This window comes from Amia ocellicauda, chromosome 7 (assembly GCF_036373705.1).
Source record: "Amia ocellicauda isolate fAmiCal2 chromosome 7, fAmiCal2.hap1, whole genome shotgun sequence".
NCBI classification, from domain to species: domain Eukaryota; kingdom Metazoa; phylum Chordata; class Actinopteri; order Amiiformes; family Amiidae; genus Amia; species Amia ocellicauda.
Genome location: NC_089856.1, coordinates 10,006,803 through 10,013,206, shown reverse-complemented (window position 1 = coordinate 10,013,206; position 6,404 = coordinate 10,006,803).

Here is a 6,404-nt window from a genome sequence, read left to right as displayed (position 1 = left end):
ATCTGTTTAAACAGAACTAATTTGGTAACTGGAGCTGTTTGTTTCTGCACAGGTAACATTAGCTCTCACATGAGGAAAAGAAGAATGTTTTATTTTTTATTTGGTGAAAAGAAATCAAAGGTGGTTTTGCAAATATTTATGGCTGCCTTTTGTTTAACAGCAACGGCTCACTAATTCATATTTTAATATTGATCTGCCCCTCTCCCCCTCGTTAGCAACTGAAAAGGTCCCAGAGAATAACAAAGAGATCGTTATTGTGTATGAGCCTAACAATAAAGGCACCAATTTGGTAATACTAATGGGCCTGACAATGGCAGCAGGAACACAGGTTTATGCAGAGTGTCTGTAATGCATAATTTGCAGAAATGATACGGCACACTCTGCTGCCATAGACAGCACATCTATTTCCCAGCAGTGAAGAAAACCCCCCAAGATCACAGGCCAGGACAGGTGAGAGTGGGGCGGGGGCAGGATGCTGGGCACACTCTCTTCCCTGGGACACTCTGGGTACAGCTGGCATCCTGTCTGTTGGTGCTGGTGGAAAACGATTGCCACCATTCCCGGTCTGCTTCATACTGTGCTGTGATAGATGACATACAAACAACTTATCTGTATTAAAGAACAAAGTCTGGTTCTGTAGGTTTCCATGTGGTGTGCCTATGCCTGATTAAGCATTTTAATTAAAAGTCCTTATAAAAAAGCTGAAAAACTACAATCAAAAATCCATTAACATCTCAATTTCCTTGGTTTGTTTTGCATTTTCCACTTTGGTTCTCCTTAGACTGTTCATGTTTTGCTAAACGCAACTGAACCATCATGGACTGTACTTCAGAGTTACAAATCTCAGATTGGCACATCCAAAGACTTCGGGTTAAAGATGAAATCTCAGCAGTGAAGGACCAGTGAAGTACCCCCAGATCTGATCCCACTGGTCCTTTCCAGATTTGCTAAGATGACCATGGCCCTTGTTGGCTACGTTATGTGGACTACATTACTGGTACAGAAAATCTAATCAGGAACTTCAAGAGGGAATTACATGCTACATTTGCAGTAACTAATAAAACAAGTGAGAAATGGAATGTAGTTATTAAAAAAAAAAAAAACGAGCTTCAGGGGATATTTGAAGGTTAGAGGAAGCATTGCACCATTTGATTGCTGTTATTCCATCAGATCTGGGCTGCACAGCAATCTCTTGCCTTCAGGCCAGAGAGAGAGTGCACTATGCGGACACTCTCAGTGCGTAGGCTCAGTGGAAGCAACTCCAAAAAAACAAGCAAATTGTCTGTGGCAGTAATACAGTGAGGGAAAAAAGTATTTGAACCCCTGCTGATTTTGTACGTTTGCTCACTGACAAAGAAATGATCAGTCTATAATTTTAACGGTAGGTGTATTTTAACGGTGAGAGACAGAATAACAACAAACAAATCCAGAAAAAAAGTTATAAATTGATTTGCATGTTAATGAGGGAAATAAGTATTTGATCCCCTATCAATCAGCAAGATTTCTGGCTCCCAGGTGTCTTTTATACAGGTAACGAGCTGAGTCCCTAAGTGTCCCTTCTTAGTTACCTGTACAGAGAGACAACTCTCACACTAACTAAAGTCGTTGTTTACTGAGGATCTTAGCCCTTACCTTAGCCCATGCTATTATTTATAACTATGTAACAAAGACCCCATTATAAACTCTATCAAAACCCGAGGACCCCAGCACTAGCCAAGGAAAACATTTGAAGCTACAATCAATCCAAAACACGTCTTACTCTGGGAAAACTGAATCCTAACCAACAATGGGAGCACCTTCTGGGAGTGTTACAAGACTTCCTGTTCTGCATTCCTGATCTCCCTAGCCCTGAACAACACAGCTGCCTTCAGTATTTCATTTCCTTATAATTTTTTTAATATGTCATGGCTTCTGTAGATCTAAAAAAACAGACAATTCCCTCCCGGGCCGTGGTCATCACAGCATGACTGGGTACTCAGGGTAGGCCACTTGTTCTACATTAAGTCACATTATACCCCGTCCCCCATGCTGTGTGCCTCTTTCTGCCTGCTGTACTTTGGCTTGCATAAAAGCTCTGCCAGCAGTAACCACCCCCCACCCTCCCCCAGCAGAAGTCATTGATCTCTGCAGTAGGACGGGTGGAGAGTGGCTGCATCATGGACCCCGCTGCGGGCGGAATGATGTTTGCTCTTAGTGCGCTGTGACCCCCTGACTTAATTACCGATGCCCCGCAGCCCAGGACAGAGGGGGAAGCTATTGGCGCATCAGTGTAAGTGGGCGAAAAAAGCTTCCATTACTGCCTGACACTATGAGGCTACATTGCAGTTTCCCCTCAAAGTATTAATCAGGGGAATCCCCCCTCTCGAGTCTGTACTGTGGAGACTGTGCCACTTAAAAAAATAGAATCGTTTGGATGCATGCATGGTGCCGAGAAAGACCCATTAGACTCGAACTTTCAACAGCCGTGACATTAAGATTGGTTCAAAATCAAGCTCAAAGATTGCTCCTCCTGCCTCCTCTGGAGATGGATTCCAATATACCATTGCCAACAGGTCTGACATCACCTTGCAACCCCTCAGTACTTGGGAAATGGGTTCAGATTTCTAGGTGGCATGCATGCCCTGTGGTTACAAGACAAGTGTTTTCCACTTAACACACTTGTGGGATTTGATTCTCTTCCTTTAACACTGCCATGATGATTGTTTACTAGAGAACTTTTTTTTTTTAAATAAACACACAATGCCGTATATTTCAAATGTACAATAGCATTATTATTATAATAGCGTCTGTAGCATTAAGTACTCCTTCGAGATCGTATTGCCCAAGTGTTAGAGTCTCTGTTTTAACTGACTGGTTGACATCTTAAACACAGGCTGGAGCTATATTAATTGCCAGCCCTGGGAAACCCACAATATAGTCAAAACCTCGTTACAGCACAGCCAAAACAGCAGGACAAGTCTATACAACAAACACTTTTTGACACCCGAAGATCTCTTTAAAAAGGTGTTTCTGTCGGTTACAGTTTAGGAATGTCTGACAGGGAACGTGGGGAACACAAGAATGACAGTTTGGTGCCTTTAACTGGGGCACAAGGATCAAAATGTGAAAAATGTATTTTACACAGATGCTGAGAGGGAAAGAGAGAGAGAGAGAGAGAGAGACAAGCCACAACAACAACAAAAACTAAAACAAAACGAAAGATATTGACATCTCAGGGTATAATGAGAGCATCACTTGTGTGCCTGTGAAGTGATCTGCAGAGGGAGGAAGGGAGAAAGGGGGGGAGGGAGAGAGAGGAGCACCATGTTATTTGAGCCATGCTTCCCCCCCTTACACTCTTACTTGGTCAGCCACAAAGATTAAATCATCAATTATTGACCATCCCCTCCTCTGCCCTCATATTGTTGAGCAGCTGCCAGGCAAAAGGAATGAGACTGGCAGATGCCTGTAGGGGTAAAAATTTTAAAGTCAAATGCGCTTTGTGTTGTTACCAGTGTTTCCCATCAATAAAGTGCTCAACACAAACCGGCACAAAGATAGTTCATGGCACAGATAATTCCACTTAAGCCAAAAGCGGATTATTACGCACATAACAATAAAGGTCCACTGAACAGAATTTCATCAATCAAAATCACATTTAACACTATCCACTGTCTCTCATTATGCAAGATCAGGTGTCGTTTGTTTGTTTCATGGTCCTCAGCAGATCTTTGAAGTTGACAAGTGTAAGTATCTAAAAGGTATTCAAAATCAGATTTATTTATTTTTTGTAATAGGATTTCCAAATTATTTATTAAAGGATTGATTTTTTAAATGTGTTTTATTCACAGGTTATTTATGTCATACTCTTCTTTGGGCAAAACCTAGTATGGCTGTGGGCCAAATTTGGCCATATATTGGGCGTCCCTGCACTAGAATATCTGTGCAACACAATTACTCTGAGTCTATTTTTTTTAAAGGGGAAGGGGGGCATTTTGAGACTGCTCAGGAGGATTGGAGTCCGATACCTTTGGCACTTTGAAATAATTCTTAAACACTTAAGGCGCTTAACCCACATCTTGTGGGACCGGCCTGGAAAAGAAGTGGTGATGATGGCTGAAAACGAAGGTGAATTTTAATTAAGTCGGTTTATAATCTTCATACAGCATGAGTCAGACACAGAATTCATGTTGGCAGGAGTTGCCTATAAACCTAATTTATAGAATTCCTCAAGGGTTACAGCAATCAGAATCATAACAAGACCCCTTCAGACTCCCTCTCTGCTGCTGAAAGCGCTTCTAGTAAGGACGTCAGAGGAATATGTGTGTGTGTGTGATTTTTTGTTTATCCCATTCTTGAACAGTGAAAGCGTGGGTGTGTGCTGGCTTTATTTAGCTCACATATGATTGTCACTTTCTCCTCTCAACATGTATTTTTTAGAGCTTCCTTTTTCTGCCAGAGTGCTTTTTCCTTTTTGCTTGCTGATCGCCGGGGTGGAAAGCAGCCAGGGCCTAATGGAGAGGGTTCCTGAAAGCAAAACCATGTTTCCCTACGAGATTCTCCAAGAATAAGGGGGGGGGAATGAAAAATAAAAAAGTCACAGTTCAGCACCAAGCAGACTTTCCCTCCACTGTGAAGAGCTCTCTGCTCTGTTGAAGGTGAAGAGATAATGCAGGCAGAATTAATTACAGATTATAACAGCCCAAGGATTCCAGATAGGAAGCTTGCTAGGCCATGCTAGGGCTAGAGCTGCCTGAAGCCACTGCTCCATTGTGTGCACTGTCTAATTTCTTACAGAGTTAAGGGGTGAGGCCAGAAGCAGACTCCCCAATAATATACTTCATCCTTAGGCAGGCCAGGATTACAGATTGCCCATGGAAACATACAAATCCCACAACACAGAGGATTGAACTATACCAGGCTTTTGCGAGCTGTAGGGTGTAAAAAAATACCAGCAAGTGCAAAATATCTACAGCCTGTGATCTTATGCAGAATTGATGTGCATCAAAAGCCACACAAAGTGAAAGTAATGCAGCTTATTTTTCTGCCTCATCTGCACATGGTTGTGGTACACCAGACTGCAGGTGAGTGGACCTCACTTTTACCTACAGCTCTGCTGTGCGCTGTGCCATTCACAAGGTGAATGCCCATACTGACCCCATGCGGACAGAGATCCCTTCTGCTGTGCTCAATTCACCATAAATACCCCCTGACCCATAGCTACCAGAGAGAGCTCTGCCAATGTAACTGACTTTTTCAGAACAAAAAGGAGCCTGTTTTTCCACCTCTTAATCGCATCACCCGAGCAGTTTGAGGTCACAAGCCTCCATCATCAGACAGGGTAATTAAATGGGTATAGTGTCACCATATAATCAGCCAATGCAGTCCTTTAAGAGGGCACAGGTTCCCAAAGTAGGGGAAAAAACCCAAAAGCTCACTTTACATTTTTGGCATTACTACACAGATGGATTCTACATTCTCCCAACTTGGTGATTGGTGTGGTGCTCTGTGGGGTCAGAAGAACGTTGTGCTTCGGCAGAAATATTTCATGGTCCTTGCTAATTGAGATAAGGGGTCAATACTCCTCCAAAAATATTCCAGAATGAATAATTTGTGAGATGCGTTATGTTGGGTTGTACAGCGCAAAACACTGGTCTATAAAATAAACAGGCAGGAGAGATACTGACACTCGTTCGTTATTCTGAAATCCAGGTTAATTGTGCTCTGTCTTGTCAACAGGAGCCTGCAATAAGGGGACCAGTTCTGTTTATTCTAACGCCAAAATGATTGCTCTGTTTTGTCTCTCCAAACAGGCGATGAAAGGAGAGCTCAAGAATGGGGCTGAGAGTGAAACCTGGATGTCAGTGCGGTTATGTGTCGCCATCACCACTCCTTCACGTAAAAACTGAAACTCTCTCATCAGTCTGTCCCCGGAGCGACAATTACAGCTGTAGCGCTGTGCGTCGCAGGGCCGATGGGAGTCAGCAGGGGGTCTGAAGCTGTCGACAGAAGCTTGTCACTGTGCAGCATCTTAACATGAAAGGTTAAAGACAACAGTACAGTGATGCCTGTTCTCCTGCTCCCACTCACTTTTGATATCAGTCTCCTTCTCTCTACCACCCCCTTTTCTCCTCCTCTCTTCCTCTATCTCTCTCTTTCTTCCTCCCTCCCTCCCTCCTGTTGTTTTCTGTTGTCGCGGGGGGGGAAATGCAGCCACTGAAAGGAAGAAACTATACTGGATGTCACGGCGGCGGTTATGTCTAACACAGATACCAGACCCCCACCACCTTCCCACTCCCTGCTCTCTCTTACACTCCCATACTTCTGAAATTCAAATGAGCTGCACTTCGCTGCTTTTCCAGCTGTGCTGATTGGGGGGGGGCACGGCTGCCAGGCTGTGTGTGGGGAGAAATCGGGAACAAGCT